Source organism: Pseudophryne corroboree, chromosome 5, assembly GCF_028390025.1.
Source record: "Pseudophryne corroboree isolate aPseCor3 chromosome 5, aPseCor3.hap2, whole genome shotgun sequence".
In the NCBI taxonomy this organism is placed as follows: Eukaryota; Metazoa; Chordata; class Amphibia; order Anura; family Myobatrachidae; genus Pseudophryne; species Pseudophryne corroboree.
The window spans coordinates 112,887,952-112,904,146 of NC_086448.1; the positions used below are offsets into that span (position 1 = coordinate 112,887,952).

General features: G+C 38.9%; 2 pseudogenes; both read left to right on the forward strand.

Moving 5' to 3' along the window:
* Nucleotides 1-1,884: 1,884 nt before the first annotated feature.
* Nucleotides 1,885-2,005, forward strand: LOC134929949 (5S ribosomal RNA; annotated as a pseudogene).
* Nucleotides 2,006-8,087: 6,082 nt separating this feature from the next.
* LOC134929950 (5S ribosomal RNA) lies at nt 8,088-8,208 on the forward strand (annotated as a pseudogene).
* The last annotated feature ends 7,987 nt before the right edge of the window (nt 8,209-16,195 follow it).

Sequence of the window (16,195 nt, forward strand, 5' to 3'; positions counted from 1 at the left end):
CTAAATGCACATTTTGTACATATACTATAATTAATTCACAATATAGCCCACAACCACCAATGATTTTATTAATGAATTTTATAAAAATTAAATTTTAATAATATCTATTATATTTTTCAATTAATTAATTCTCTTACAATCACTTGTCCCCACAATAACAAATTTTCCGCCCCCTCCCCCTTCCAAAAAACCAACCACCCACACCCCCCAACAACCCCCCCCCTCCCCCTAAAAATAATCCCTTCCTCCCTTTCCTCTCCCCCCCCTTTTTTTCCCCCTCACGCCCCCCCCCCCTCCCGCCCCCCCCCCCCCACTTATAAGCATTCTTATAATTTTAACTTTCACAAATATGTTTTTTTAAACACAATTGCATATCATTATCATAACAAATAATCTGACACTTTTAGGTCTCAGCAGTCACGATCACTTATTCACCAATTTACTATATCTATACCCCATTTTTAAATTCATATATTTATATATATAAGAAAATAACCTTTTATAAAAATTGTAACTGTATTTCCCTCTTATTATGAATATAATTCCTTCTTATTATGTATATAATTACTCTAATACTGGCACAAGCACATTAAGTGCTGTGCATGCTTTTAACAATCTGTGTCTTCCACTTTTTCAAAGTTTTATACTGTAATTAACTGTTCCACAAATGATATTATCACTATATCCTTATCCTCTGCAAACATCAACCAAAAGAATTAATTTTATCAGCTCTTTTTTTAATTAAAATAACCATATGATCGCTCATCTTATTGCTCAATGGTCCCTCTAACTGTCAATCAGGACACACCATCCTATGGGAACCTGCAAATACGATACTGACTATGATAGGCCAAATTACCTATCAATCTATTGCTTAGAGCCAATCAGCACACAGTATCACCAATATAAGGACCAACCAATAGGCTAGAACCTACTGACGCCCTGTGACCAAGCTTCATGCGAAACGTACGTCAGGAGACTACATCCTCACGGTCACGTGGTGCGCACACGTGACCGCAACGAGCCGCTCTCGGCTAAGTCCGTCGCCTAGGGAACCAGAACAACAGGAAGCACAGTGCGGCCGGAGCCCGGCAACAAGCCCAACGTGGGCAGACGCGGGCGGACGCGGCCGGCACCTTCCAGACATCAGGATCTCCCTCTCCATACAAGTAGGATCTAAACCAAAAAATTGTATATCAGGTTTGGATATTTATTATTTATGCATCAGCGCATGGACAGGTATTTATCAAAATCCTACCTATATGTTACACAGACTGCTATACAAAATTGAGTGACACTAATTATCAACAGTAAAGGAATAAGTACCAAACTGCATTGGGGTCCATATCCTTATCAAAAAAGCAGATGTGGATACATCTGTTAAACCTTGGACCCCATTTAAAAACAAAAACAAAACGCCTTCTTTCTTTTCCTTTACACTGCATATGAATACATACTGTGTCAACTCAGTTGATATTAACTCGCTGTTGGTTTTTGAGAATTGTATTTTTCATTGCTCAGGTGATTTTCAGAATTTATAGTGTAACTACGCATGCAATCTGTGGCTTTGGAGACCAAATTTGGAGGTTCCCTTCTTTTGCATGATTATAATAATATCATTTATTCAATGTCAGATTTATATGCATGTGATAATTATGCAACATAGAGGTCTTTTCCCTATGTATACTGCGACGACTTAAGCCCTGACTATTTAGATGGGTATTTAAACCTTGAGTATACCTTATCATCTGTGATAAGAAATCCCCCCCTTCTTTTCACATCAAACCAGCTGTGTTTCTCTCAAACTTGTGGCTCATACGACATTAATAATTGGCTCTTATCTGTGCCCAATTTTGGACACAGCGTGACAAGGGTGAGCATAAGGTCTGCGGTCATACCCCGCTGGAGATGCCCAATCTCATCTGATCTTGGAAGCCAAGCAGTGGAGGGCCGGGTTAAGTACTTGGATAGGAGACTACTAAGGAACACCCTGGTACTGCAAATATTTGCCGCCCACCTGTCACTATTAATAGAGCACTATCTTATGTCTCGGTTATGACCTATGATTCAATCATCTGCTAGGATTAAAATTCCCAATTGGGATATATAGCAGTTTACAAATGACGGTCATTTTTCCAACAAATGAGCAACCTATAATCACAGACTGATCCACAGCTGGATATACCCATCTCGGCCAGAATTAGGTATTGGTACCTTGTATCCTGTACATCATTCCCCATATTTTCGCAAAGTCACTATTTAAACATATACTGGCGCCATTTTGAACTCCCCAATAATCATTTTTAATGAGAATTAATAAAAATTTTGTATTTTAGCTAGCTATTTTTTGACATTGAGTCGTACAATATTATCTGTATATGAGTGCTTCCCAAAAAGAGTCTTCTTTTTTCTTTTCAAAGTTCACACCATGTTTAACTGACTCGGGGGAGCACCACTGATGGGTAGTCTTTTGATACAAAAAGGAATGTGTTACCGTACGTATCTGCTCCCCGAAATAAGGATTTGAACCCTAAATTTTATTATCAGTATTTACAGATAACTATCATTATACATATACACCATAAGACCAGTGCGGTTTCCAATCTTTGTCTCTCAAATAACTGTACTTGTGACTGGTCACCAGTCTTCTCGGAAACATCTGCACGGTAATATAAAGGCAACGGATATTCCTTCTTTAGGAAATCTCTGTTCCTTATTATTATTTTTTCTCTCTATCTCTTTTCTTCGGGAGTTCTCTCATGAAATATGAGTTTTAATCTTAAACAAGAGCTGAGTTTAAGACGCAAAAATAAGGATAATCTAGATGATATCTTTCCGAGTGAAATCACAGATAATGAACCTCACATTAGTTGGGAATCTGACTTTCACAAACTGAATGGGCTGCTACGTAAACAAATTAGGACCACTTGGGACCTCACAACTCTGGAAAATTATATTAAAAATAAAATATCGCCCAGAGGCCTTCGTCCAAGAATCTTTCCGGCATTCGATTTAGCGAGTGAAAATTTAAAGAAGGAATGGGAAAATACTCTCCTAAAGTGTTCAAGCGATCTTATGAACATTTTAACTAAACATAACAACTTGATACTGGAGGAATGCGAACGTGATTTGGAAGACCTGGGTAAAAAATTAGAAACTTGGGAAAAGGACTTACAATTCCAGAAGTGCTTTGAACATAACAAACAAGAATTACAGGCATATGAACAATCCATCATAGATCGTAAACGAACAAAATACGCCAGAGACAAAAAGGACTTTGCCTCGGGAAGAGTTTTCAAATGGCAAAGGTCTAACTGGAAAAGAAATACAACCCAATATACAGGTGAATATTCATCCTCAGAGGCGGAAACATCTGGAACAGAAGACACTGCTGACTACATACCCGACAAACATCTGGGATCCAGAGGACAAACAAGTAGCAGCCAATACAATCCCCCCCCTCTACTACCTCTTCCACTTCTTTTTTAGGGAACCCCCGAACAGGGAGGGTACGGGGAAGACAAAGAGGAGGAAGACGAGGAGGGGGCGGAAGAGGAAGAAGAGGCCAGCAGCAATGGGATTTCTCACCCCCTCTGACCCGAAACACACAGAGGAGATGACAACCACCAGTCTCTTGACTATGGTGGAAAACACACAACATGATAATAAACTTAAAATCATCAATCTCTCCGAACATATACTTACGGATGCACAAAAATCCATACTAAGTAAAGGTCTGACATTTTCTCCCACAGGACACTTTGAAAGGTTCAGATGGGAGAAGGACCTGAAACTATTTGGAAGGAAATTAATATTGACAAAACTCTACAGTGATAAAACAACTCCCACTACTACAAGAGGAGAAACCCCAGAAACAGAAGAAACCGCAATCCCAGATCTTCAAGCAATGGAGGAAGAAGCACTGGCTGCATTACATGAATTACAGCAAGACCAATATGGGTCAAATCGCACGGACCACAGACCACCCATCAGACCAGCTATCAAGAAGAAATCTACATACTACCCACCAGAACAAATATGTCCAGAAGTTCAGATATTTCAAAAACTAGTTGCAAAAGAATTTGATATCATTCACACCAATAAAAAACATCGCCACTCAAATATGACGTATCAAGAAAGAAAGGCCATGAGGGAGATACAAACATGGCAGGATGTCCTAATCAAGCCCTCGGACAAAGGAGGTAATATTGTGATCTGGCCAAAAACAGACTATATTAAAGAAGCATTGCGCCAATTAGAATCCACTGACTGTTACAAAAGGATACTTCTTAACCCCCTGGATAACTACATGTCGGTCTACTCTAAAATTATCACTCAGGCCCGAGAACAAGGAGTAATTACAAAACAAGAATATGAATACTTGCATATTCAGAATCCAAAAATTCCTACATATTACATGCTGCCAAAAGTGCACAAAAATATTCTAAATCCACCTGGACGACCAATAGTATCAGGTATAGGAGGATTAACTGAAAAGGCTAGCATCTTTCTGGATTTGCACCTCAGACATCTTGTACTGGGTCTTCCCTCATATATACAAGACACAGCAGATATACTTAGGAAACTGCATGACGTGAAATTGGAGGACAACCAATACTTAGTCTCATTAGACGTAGAAGCGCTATATACCTCAATTGGTCACACAGAAGGTATAGCAGCAGTCGAATATTTTCTGCACAATGAAGGCTGGGAGGAATTTCATACTTTTCTGATCAAACTGTTGCACTTTGTATTGCATTATAATTTCTTTGTATTTAATGACAGGTTTTACCTCCAAACACGGGGTACTGCTATGGGGGCGGCCTGTGCGCCCACCTATGCGAACATCTTCTTAGGATGGTGGGAGAAAGAATTCGTCTTCAAGGATACCCATGATGATTTTACATCTAATATCATTATGTGGACAAGATATATAGATGATATCTTCTTGATATGGGAAGGGGACCTACAACTGTTACATCAGTTCATAGAGTGCCTAAATGACAATAATCTCAATCTTCATCTCACCCATAACATCAGCCAAACGGAGCTACCATTTCTGGATTTAATGCTATACAAGGACTCAGAGGGAATGATCGCCACAAGTCTGTACCGTAAAACTACCGCGACAAACACCTTGCTGCACCAGACTAGTTCACACTTTCATCCCACCATAGAAAATATACCAAAAGGAGAATTCTTGCGTCTACGCAGGAACTGCTCAGATGATCACAAATTCAAAAAACAGAGCATAGAACTGGCCCAACGACTACGTGAAAGAGGGTACAGTAATACTTCCATAAAAAAAGCTTCTCGGAATGCAGAGATTGTCTCCAGGGATGACATTATCTTCAAGAAGAGAGAAACTACACAAAACGCAAATACTATCAGATTCGTGGGTAACTACTGCCATGAATGGAAGGAAGTCAGTGAAGCAATACAAAAACATTGGCATGTATTGCATACTGACCCCGACTTATCAGAAAAACTCGGTACACGTGTCTCTATGAGCTGGCGAAGGTCCAGAAATTTAAAAGACCATCTGGTTCAAAGTCATTTTCAAAGAATACCTACAAAGAAAATCACCACAACAGGAACATATCCCTGTGGTAAATGCAAAGCTTGCAGACATATTGAAGTAGTGAAGGAAGTAAAAGACAAATATGGGACAGAATTCAAAATTAATGACTATATAAATTGTCTGACTGAAGGTGTCATTTATTGCATCAAATGCAGTTGTGACAAGAAATATGTGGGTATGACCACTCGCCCACTGAAACAACGTGTCTTAGAACACATTGGGACTATACGTAATGCCACCTCTGATAAAAGAAAGATGAAACCACTCACTACAGTAGCACGCCACTTTTACCAACACCATGATAACAGATGGGAGGATCTCAAGGTCTTCGGACTTGAAAAAATCAAACTCGGAATACGTGGTGGAAGTTTGACAGACATCCTTTTGAAGAAAGAATGTGAGTGGATTTTCAAGTTAGGCACCATTCACCCTTTTGGTATGAATGAAAACATCAATTATGGAGTTTTCTTAAACTAAATACGGCAATCCCAGTGCTCGAACATCCCCCTTTTTTTCCTCTTTTTTTTTTCTTCTCCTTTCTCCTTCCTCTTGTCTTTCTTTTTCTTCTTCTTCTTCTTCTTCTTTCTCTTTCTTTTTACCCCCCTTTCCCTATAAAAATGTAACTACTAAATGCACATTTTGTACATATACTATAATTAATTCACAATATAGCCCACAACCACCAATGATTTTATTAATGAATTTTATAAAAATTAAATTTTAATAATATCTATTATATTTTTCAATTAATTAATTCTCTTACAATCACTTGTCCCCACAATAACAAATTTTCCGCCCCCTCCCCCTTCCAAAAAACCAACCACCCCCCCCCCCCAACAACCCCCCCCCCTCCCCCTAAAAATAATCCCTTCCTCCCTTTCCTCTCCCCCCCCTTTTTTTCCCCCTCACGCCCCCCCCCCTCCCGCCCCCCCCCACTTATAAGCATTCTTATAATTTTAACTTTCACAAATATGTTTTTTTAAACACAATTGCATATCATTATCATAACAAATAATCTGACACTTTTAGGTCTCAGCAGTCACGATCACTTATTCACCAATTTACTATATCTATACCCCATTTTTAAATTCATATATTTATATATATAAGAAAATAACCTTTTATAAAAATTGTAACTGTATTTCCCTCTTATTATGTATATAATTCCTTCTTATTATGTATATAATTACTCTAATACTGGCACAGGCACATTAAGTGCTGTGCATGCTTTTAACAATCTGTGTCTTCCACTTTTTCAAAGTTTTATACTGTAATTAACTGTTCCACAAATGATATTATCACTATATCCTTATCCTCTGCAAACATCAACCAAAAGAATTAATTTTATCAGCTCTTTTTTTAATTAAAATAACCATATGATCGCTCATCTTATTGCTCAATGGTCCCTCTAACTGTCAATCAGGACACACCATCCTATGGGAACCTGCAAATACGATACTGACTATGATAGGCCAAATTACCTATCAATCTATTGCTTAGAGCCAATCAGCACACAGTATCACCAATATAAGGACCAACCAATAGGCTAGAACCTACTGACGCCCTGTGACCAAGCTTCATGCGAAACGTACGTCAGGAGACTACATCCTCACGGTCACGTGGTGCGCACACGTGACCGCAACGAGCCGCTCTCGGCTAAGTCCGTTGCCTAGGGAACCAGAACAACAGGAAGCACAGTGCGGCCGGAGCCCGGCAACAAGCCCAACGTGGGCAGACGCGGGCGGACGCGGCCGGCACCTTCCAGACATCAGGATCTCCCTCTCCATACAAGTAGGATCTAAACCAAAAAATTGTATATCAGGTTTGGATATTTATTATTTATGCATCAGCGCATGGACAGGTATTTATCAAAATCCTACCTATATGTTACACAGACTGCTATACAAAATTGAGTGACACTAATTATCAACAGTAAAGGAATAAGTACCAAACTGCATTGGGGTCCATATCCTTATCAAAAAAGCAGATGTGGATACATCTGTTAAACCTTGGACCCCATTTAAAAACAAAAACAAAACGCCTTCTTTCTTTTCCTTTACACTGCATATGAATACATACTGTGTCAACTCAGTTGATATTAACTCGCTGTTGGTTTTTGAGAATTGTATTTTTCATTGCTCAGGTGATTTTCAGAATTTATAGTGTAACTACGCATGCAATCTGTGGCTTTGGAGACCAAATTTGGAGGTTCCCTTCTTTTGCATGATTATAATAATATCATTTATTCAATGTCAGATTTATATGCATGTGATAATTATGCAACATAGAGGTCTTTTCCCTATGTATACTGCGACGACTTAAGCCCTGACTATTTAGATGGGTATTTAAACCTTGAGTATACCTTATCATCTGTGATAAGAAATCCCCCCCTTCTTTTCACATCAAACCAGCTGTGTTTCTCTCAAACTTGTGGCTCATACGACATTAATAATTGGCTCTTATCTGTGCCCAATTTTGGACACAGCGTGACAAGGGTGAGCATAAGGTCTGCGGTCATACCCCGCTGGAGATGCCCAATCTCATCTGATCTTGGAAGCCAAGCAGTGGAGGGCCGGGTTAAGTACTTGGATAGGAGACTACTAAGGAACACCCTGGTACTGCAAATATTTGCCGCCCACCTGTCACTATTAATAGAGCACTATCTTATGTCTCGGTTATGACCTATGATTCAATCATCTGCTAGGATTAAAATTCCCAATTGGGATATATAGCAGTTTACAAATGACGGTCATTTTTCCAACAAATGAGCAACCTATAATCACAGACTGATCCACAGCTGGATATACCCATCTCGGCCAGAATTAGGTATTGGTACCTTGTATCCTGTACATCATTCCCCATATTTTCGCAAAGTCACTATTTAAACATATACTGGCGCCATTTTGAACTCCCCAATAATCATTTTTAATGAGAATTAATAAAAATTTTGTATTTTAGCTAGCTATTTTTTGACATTGAGTCGTACAATATTATCTGTATATGAGTGCTTCCCAAAAAGAGTCTTCTTTTTTCTTTTCAAAGTTCACACCATGTTTAACTGACTCGGGGGAGCACCACTGATGGGTAGTCTTTTGATACAAAAAGGAATGTGTTACCGTACGTATCTGCTCCCCGAAATAAGGATTTGAACCCTAAATTTTATTATCAGTATTTACAGATAACTATCATTATACATATACACCATAAGACCAGTGCGGTTTCCAATCTTTGTCTCTCAAATTCCTTCACCTTCTACAGATAGTGAAATACTAGTGCCTCCACATTGTGTATTTTTTAATGGTGTCCATACTTATTGCGCGGTATCCGTTTGGATGGTCGACAATGTTAAGGTCAACAGTCATTAGGTCGACCACTATTGGTCGACATTGACATGGTCGACGTGGACATATGGTCGACATGTGAAAATGGTCGACACATTAAAAGATCGACATGGTTTTTTGTTTTTTTTTAATAGATTTTAACATTTTTCATACTTTACCATCGATTGGGAATAGTAACCTGTGTCGAGCGCAGCAGTAGTGGAGCGAGGCACCTTGCCCGCATGCTCGCCATACAAGGGGGCGCGGTACACTAATTGGGGTTTCTGGTCATGTTAAGAAAAAATTACACCAAAAACAGTTAAAAAATCCATGGCGACCTTTTCATGTGTCGAACATGTGTATGTTGACCATGTCAATGTCAACCAATAGTGGTCAACCTAATGACTGTCGACCTTAACATTGTCGACCATTCATACCGGAACCTTATTGCACTATCACAGCTCATACAGAACAATTTTTCTGTTATCATAGATTGGACAGCCCAAAAACAACATTGATGTCCAATAATTAATCTGATTACTCTAGCAGGGCAATAGCATTTGTATTCTGTTGCATTCTGGGGAAGTTACGAATGCATGGATTGGACGAAATTGGCTGACAATTGTCTGTTGCAGAACTCAGTATTGATACTGCATTAATTAAACATATTCTCAATATGTATTACTTCTACATAATCCAAGTGTGCTTAATTTATTAAACATGATTTTAGTAATATTCACATTTTATATGGCATACATGCACATAATTAACCTATAGGCTAAATCACTGCCAGTCCTCCATTGTCTCTAGTTAATTTAGCAAGTAACTACAATGTATTTTTTTCCTATTTTGTTTTCTTCTTCCCTTGAGCTACGTAAAAGAATGAGCTTTGGCTTAATTACCTTGAACATTCTATTTGCATAGTGGGTTTTGTATATGGAATACATTTAACTAATGTAATTCCACTTATTTTTTCCACATGTGATTGTCTCCTGAACATCATGGCTCAAAGGGCTTCTCAATAATATGCAAAAAGATTAGGAGATTTCCGAAACCTTGCTTGGCAGGCTAATTAAATTGTGACACTGAAATAAAGTAATTTTTGTTTTGAGAAAGCGATGGTGTCAAATTTAAAAAATAAAAATATGTACCTTATAAAAAAATTTAGGCTCCTCACTGCCACTTGAATGAAAAGCGATTTTTAACCCTTACTGATGAGTTCATCCCTATGCCTAGTTTAATTTTTGCTATTTGTTTTGTCTATGCACTAGAATAAGCCTTTTTTTTAATAGTCATCTTATGTAAATTTTTATTCTTTGTTTTAAATTAAATGTGACTTTCCAAATATTTATATCTAAAGTACAGTAAGGGGGTGTTCATACAAATGCAACTAATGCAGACCGACAGAAACATATATATATTGCCTGTCAGGCAATTTTTTTTTTTGCGCATGCCACAGACCAGGAGCAAATAGACTCCCTCTGTTGATGAGTTGCCATAAAAGTTTTTTTTTTTTTTTTTAGGAATTTATGCCCAATTTGCTACCAAGTCTGTATCACGACCACAGAGTTAGCATGTATTGATTGTTTATTTTTGTATCAGGTTATCCCAATCTCTTTGATAAGGAAGAAGAAATGGGACTTTGGAGCAAAGCAATCAGATATTCCTAAATGGTCATACATTAGATAAGTATCTACTAGTTGGTGGAGGTATAATTGTTGCAAAATGTTAAAGGGGTATTTATCAAAAAATGGAGAGAGATAAAGTGGAGAGAGAGAAATTACCAACCAATCAACTCCTGTCATTTTTCAAAAACAGCCTGTAAAATGACAATTAGAAGCTGATTGTTTAGTGCTTTATCTCTCTCTCCATTTTATCCTTCTCCATGCTTTGATAACTACCCCCCTCAATACTAAACATATGATGAAATAGAATATCATCTGCTACAATGTTTTTGTTTTGTTTTTAAAGTGTATCTAATAAGACTGATTAAAGACTAAATAGGCCCAGATTTATCAAGCCTTGGAGAGTGATAAATATCACGGTGATAGAGTACCAACCAATCAGCTCCTACCTGTCATTTTTCAAACACAGCCTGTGACATGACAGTTAGGAGCTGGTTGGTTGGTACTTTATCACCGTGCAATTCATCACTCTCCAAGGCTTGATAAATCTGGGCCATAAAGTTAAAACAATATGAACATTTAGATTTGGGGCTAGATGCATCATCGCTTGGAGAGTAATAAAATGGAGAGAGAAAAAGCACCAGCCAATCAGCTCCTAACTGACATGTCACAGCAGGCCCTATTTGAAAAATGTCAGTTAGGAGCTGGTTGGCTGGTAGTTTATCATTCTATAATTATTTATTACCATTATATGAATAACTGGTAATAAATAATCATTCTGCATTTTATCACTCTCCAAGCGATGATGCATCTAGCTCTTGATCTGCAGATCTATTAATAGTTCTTAAATATATATGTTATGTTATGTTATGTTATGTTATAAAAGCAAGCTATTGTAAATAGAAAAAATATCAAAAATATAGGTTACAGAGCAGTATATATTAATTAGTAAGTTCATTGTCTTAAAAGAACCATTCTTTTTCACTTGAAATCTTACTGGTAGGTCCTTATATAGACACAGTCCAAAATGTTCAGAATGGAAAAAATTTCCTACCTAAAAGTAGATCTTACTTGGCCTGCCTGAGAGGGAGATGCACAGTTCCATGGAAAAAGTTGAACATAAGGCCTTTAATACACGTACCTGACACTGCTGTGTCTGGTATTAGATATGCTTAAAAATTATTCCAGAATTCCACATTGTGTGTTCCCAGTATTTAACCTGAAGCTGAGACTCTGATGGCAAACTCTGGCTGCTGTTAGATCCTAGCTGCACTTGCATCCAAACCATGGCTCTGGGAGATGGCGATGAAGCTATAACGCAATATGTTCTATGTAATATGCTAAGCTACATTATGATGTTTCAGAAAATGAAAATGTCAAATACAAAAAGATTTGTAGTCAATACAAAAGTGTGGTGCTGGGTCTGCCTGGAGAACGATGAGACTATGGAAGATTTTCAACCTATAAACCCAGTTCTCAATGAGAGATTTGCATTAAAAAGAAATGTGCACTTTAAAACAAGTTTTTGGATGATGCAGCAACAAACTGGTCTTATTGAAATATGTCACATGGGCAAGAGAAAAAATTAAGGAAGTTTGAAATCTTATTTTGAAATAATGTCTGGAAGAAAAAGAGTGTGTTAAAGTATAGTTCTTAAATAAAGTGTGTTGCAGATCCAGTAAGGGGAAGAGAAGACAGTGAGGAGACAGTCATACAATTGGCAGTTATGGCTAAGTGTCCTGAGGTATGTGAAACATTGAGACAGCATTACAAATTGGTTGGGTGTACTTTGTCAACATTCATTATATTGACTATCATAATGTCAATATGGTCATAATGTGGAAATGCAGCATGACAACACCGTTCAAATGTTGACATGATTAGAATGTTGACAAAACATTAGTACAGCAATCACTTACCTGCTAGCGAGCCTCCTGTGGTGTCTTCTGGGTCCAGTGGTCAGATGATGATGATGTCCAGCTGTTATCCAGCAGTTAGTAATGCCCCTAACTCTAATCCTATCCTCCTAACCCTAACTCTCCCCTCCCACAGCCTACCCATCTAGGATCCGTTTAATTTGTTGGTTGTTGGGATCCCGGTGGTCAGAATACTGATACCGGAATCCTGGCTGCCAGCTATGCAGCCAGCCGGAATACCAGGGCTACAACACTATTCCCACTCTGTGGGTGTCAACGACACCCACAGAGTTGAAATAGATCCTGTGGTGAGCGCAGCGAGCCACCGAGCCCACAGTGTGGCTAGCATAGTGAGCCCGCAAGTGGGCTATTTACGCTCGCCCCACTTCCGGCATACTGGTGGCTGGGATGCTGCTGTCGGTATATTGCCGGCCGCCAGTAAATCATACTGAATCCACCCCTCCCCCTAGTGCTTAACCATAATTCTCCCCTCCAGCAGCCTAAGCCTTACCCTAATCCTCCCCTAGTGCCTAACCCTAACCATCCACTTCCGCAGCCTAATCCTAACCCTTGGCTACCGCAGCCTAACCCTAATGTTGGCATTCTATAGAATGTCAATATTTGACATGTTGACATTTCAGATGTGACATTTTGACATTCTGTAGATGTCATATGTAATAAAGTCTGCCACTAGATGCAAAGTTGCTAGACATGGAACATGTCTAGCAACTTTGCATCTAGTGGCAGACTTTATTACATATGACAACTTGAGACTCTCCAGAAAATCGCCCGTTTTTTCAAAATCAGAAGCTATTACATCCCTCCTAAGCATCTGTTAAAAACAAATTGATAAAAGTATTAACCTTTTCTAGCAAAGTAACTATACAACAATATTTCAAGCTGCATTGCTGTCTATAAAATAAACATTATGACAGTTATTATTATGTTTTTATTTTAATAAATGGTCTATATTTTATTTATAAAGCTTCAACATATTACACATTGCTGTAAATTGAGGGGATCATGATTCAAACAAATTACATGCAATGACATAAATTAGAAGGCCCTTCCCAATCAAGCTTACAATTTAAGGCATAGAACACACTCAATACATGTAACAGAATAACATTTGTCGCTCATGTTAGGAAAATATGTTCAAGGATGTAGACATTGTACTAATAACACCAGATAGTTGATAGCTAATTCATTGCTCCAGCCAGTTTATAACCACAAGCCCAGTGTTATTTTCTTGCTCTGATCAGCTGGTAACTACAGATATTGTGCTAGTACTAGTTTCATCAAGAGTGTACTATAGAGCTGGAGAGGCATGAAAGCTACATAATAAAGTGGATAAAATCACTCTTTTATGCAAATTATTGGCAAAGATATCAAAGGATAAAAGATGTGGTACAGATGTCTCTGACTGGTCCTTCTGGATAACCAATAATTTACTGATCAAGTATAGTGACCTCAGTGGAACTGTTGTGTACTATGAAACTGAGTGGATCAGACATAGGGTTCACTGGGAATTTTCTTACTGGTGATTTTATTTTGGGCCTTTATTTTAGGTAGCGGAGAGACGGCATGGCTGAGGCTGTTTCTAAGGAGGTGTTGTGCAGTGCAAGACTGCCAGACTTACTGTGGACAAATAAATCAGAGGACCTGGCTTTGAAGTGAGTTACTAACTTGCAGGATGCTTGTCTGTCATTGGGCAGCGCAAACTTGTAGCTCCTGGGAGATCTAACTTCTGTATTTTAAAGACTTGGTGATTCATGCATTCAAAACCTCTGGAGTGGGTAGATGCGAGCTCATGTTCCTCTTCTTCAGACTCTTAGGGATTGGATAAATAGCGAAATGACAGGTACTGCACTGTGTGAAGGTTTTCATATAAAGGGGCCGCCGCCTATTTATCAAATCATATTTATGGGATACCAACAAATATTAAGGAACTCCTGAATGCACTATGAAGAGACTACAACAGTTTTATTTCTGACACCACCGCAGCCCCCATTTACCAAGTTCCACATGGCAAAGCATTCCGGAGTTTGGCACCCGCAACTTACACCACCTGTAGATGGCATTAGTTTGCAAAGATTACCAGGAGAAGGTTCCAGTTGTTTGGCTTTCTCCTCATTCTCTTATAGTTCTCTTAGCACAGTAGAGACTTATAAAGTAGTGTTTTTTCTTTATGTTCTTTGTGCCCAGAAAAGACTTCTAGCATGTAGTAGTAGCAGTAGCGGATCTTGCTACAGGCACACAGGATTTTTGCCCGGGGCTCCGCCTTCCAGAGGGCGCCACCGCCATCCGGAGGGCGCCGCCACCATGGCAAGATCCGCTACTGTTGGTCAGTACCCCCCGTTGCAGTGCTGTGCGGGGATGTGAAGGATACTAGATGCTACCCGTCTAGTTTCCCTTCGTGGAGAGGACCTTTGCTGTGCGGTGCGCGATGATGTCATCGCGCACCGCACAGCATTGTGGGACTGGCACATAGACACTAGGGGTCATAATTGACCTCTAGTATCTATGCTGTGCTATGGGAGAGACGTCATGACGTCTCTCCCATAGATCCGAGGAGCGGCACCAGCAGAGGTCAGCAGCGGTCGGGAATCAGGAACAGGGATAGTAAGTATTAATTAATTTATTTTTTGTATATTTTTTTGTAAGCGGCGCTACTCAACTGGGGGCACAACTCTACAGGGTACACAAATGGGGGCACAACTCTACAGGGGGCACAAATGGGGGCACAACTCTACAGGGGGCATAACTGACCCCGCCCTGTATGAAGCCACGCCCCTATTTTTGCCCGGGCGCCATAAGGGCTAGAACTGGCCCTGAGTAGTAGGTTAACAAAATATGGCAGATACTGTACTGTCTGTTGTGTATGACAGTCACTAAGATGCTGTTTGTGCTGTATAGCGGTCACCGGGATGCTACCTATGCTGTATGGCAGTCAATGTAATGATGTCTGTACCGTATGGAGGTCACTGAGATGCTCATTGTAGTGTATTGAGGATACTGGGATGCTGTCTGTTCTGTATGGTGGTCACGTGGATATCTTTGGTATTGTGAAGCATCCATATAGATGTTCTCTGTATAGTATTATGACTAGGGCTAATGTTTTTCTAACACATTATACATTTCATTAGGTCCCGCCTACATAAGGCTACTTTCAGATTTTTTCCAGGGCCACTTTCAGTTTCCAATCTGCCCCTTCATCAAGGATCTTGGCTACACAATCACAGGTCATTCCCTGCAGAGAAAACCAATTCCAGAGAGTTCTAAGACACAGAGCAGTTCTCCTATTTTAATCCTTTTAAATGGGGTTGATTTTGCTTTTAGCCATTAAAAATAAAAAAGATACATTGTATAAATATATGAAAAGCTTTCATTAAAATAAAAAACCCTCACCATATTTTTCTGGCCCTTTATAATATACCAAACCTCTAGTAATATACAGCACACTTATACTATTACTCTGCAGTATAAATGCTAAAAGTCACATCATTTGTCTCATTATCCCTATTTTATGGCCATAAATGTTGGTGGATAATAAAATATAGTTTTCACTTTCTTACAATGTAAAATGAAAACAGATTCCCCTAGCTAAAGTATGCAGCACAAAAATTATACCACTAGCTCTTGTAGCAAAAAAAATATTATTTAAATTGTATTACTTTCAAAGTACATTTAATACTTACATTGAAATAAATTTTTGTACTGACGCATTATCTATTGCACCTTTCAAAATCTGGG